Source organism: Arvicanthis niloticus, chromosome 4 (assembly GCF_011762505.2).
Source record: "Arvicanthis niloticus isolate mArvNil1 chromosome 4, mArvNil1.pat.X, whole genome shotgun sequence".
NCBI lineage: Eukaryota > Metazoa > Chordata > Mammalia > Rodentia > Muridae > Arvicanthis > Arvicanthis niloticus.
In genome coordinates this window covers 2,244,296-2,245,848 of record NC_047661.1, presented here as the reverse complement: position 1 = coordinate 2,245,848, position 1,553 = coordinate 2,244,296, and positions in this window count along the sequence as shown.

Genomic DNA, 1,553 nt, shown 5'->3' with positions numbered 1-1,553 from the left:
TTGTTCTCTTAGGGTCTGTATGACATCTGTCCAGGATCTTCTCATTTTTATAGTCTTTGGTAAGAAGTCTAGTGTAATTCTGATAGGTCTGCCTTTATATGTTACTTTACCTTTTCCCTTACTGCTTTTAGTATTTTTTTCTTTGTTTTGTACATTTGATGTTTTGATTATTATGTGATAGGAGGTATTTCTTTTCTGGTCTTGTCTATTTGGACTTCTGTAGGCTTCCTGTATATTCATGGACATCTCTTATTTTAGGTTAGGAAAGTTTTCCTCTATAATTTTGTTGAACGTATTTACTGGCCCTTTAAGTTGGGAATCTTCACTCTCATCTATACCTATTATCCTTAGGTTTGGTCTTCTCATTGTGTCCTAGATTTCTTGGATGTTTTAAGTTAGGAGCTTTTTGTGTTTTGCATTTTTGACAGTTGTGTCAATGTTTTCCATGGTATCTTCTGCACATGAGATTCTTTCTTTTATCTCTTGTATTCTGTTTGTGATGCTTGCATCAATGACTCCTGATCTCTTTCCTAGGTTTTCTACCTCCATGGTAGTTTCCCTTTGAGATTTCTTGATTGTTTCTACTTCCATGTTTATGTCCTGGATGGTTTTGTTTAATTCTTTCCTGTTGGGTTGTGTTTCCTTGCAATTCTTTAAGGGATTTTTGTGTTTCCTCTTTCAGGGCTTCTACTAGTTTACCTGTGTTATCCTGTACTTCTTTAAGGAAGTTATTTTTGTCCTTCTTAAAATCCTCTATCATCATCATTAGAAGTGAATTTAATTCTGAATCCTGCTTTTCCAGTGTGATTGCATGTCCAGGGCTTGCTAAGGTGGGAGAACTGGGTTCTGATGATGCCAAGTAACTTTAGTTTCTGTTGCTTATGTTCTTGTGCTTGCCTTTCACCATCTGGTTAACTGTAGTGCTACCTCCACTCACTGTCTTTGACTGGAGCCTGTCTTTCCAGTTATCTTGTTGTGTCAGAACTCCTCAGGGTCCAGATGTCTCTGTGATCCTGTGATCCTGAGCTCCTGGGTGGAAGAACTCCTGGGACTCAGGCCACCTCTGGGATCCTGAAATCCTGCTGTTCTGAGTGCAGTGGTTCCTCTAGGATGGCTCAGGATATGGTGTCTTCAAGGGAGCAGACCAGCTAGGTATCTGTCCCAGCCAAATGCTCTCTCCTAGTTTCAAAGTAAAAGGGGGAATGGGAGCAGCAATGTGGAGGAACAGAAAACAGAAACAGAGCAAGCACGCCACAAGGTCATACTTATGCTTGAGAATTTTGCTGTGCATATTAGTTTACAAGTTCTTCATGCTCCTAAAAGTTGTTTTCATAATTTTGTCCCAACACCTGACTCAACAAGAAAGCTCCAAAGCTCTGCTAGTCTTCCCATGCTTCCTCAGACAATGAGCACATACTGTAATCTCTTCCGTGTATTCTGTCCCTTGACATGGGGTCTTCCTATACAGGATTACTGTGTCTCAGCCTCCCCAGTTACCAGAACTACACATGTAAGGTAACATGCCTAAAAAATGCTGTTTCTTTCAACTAATA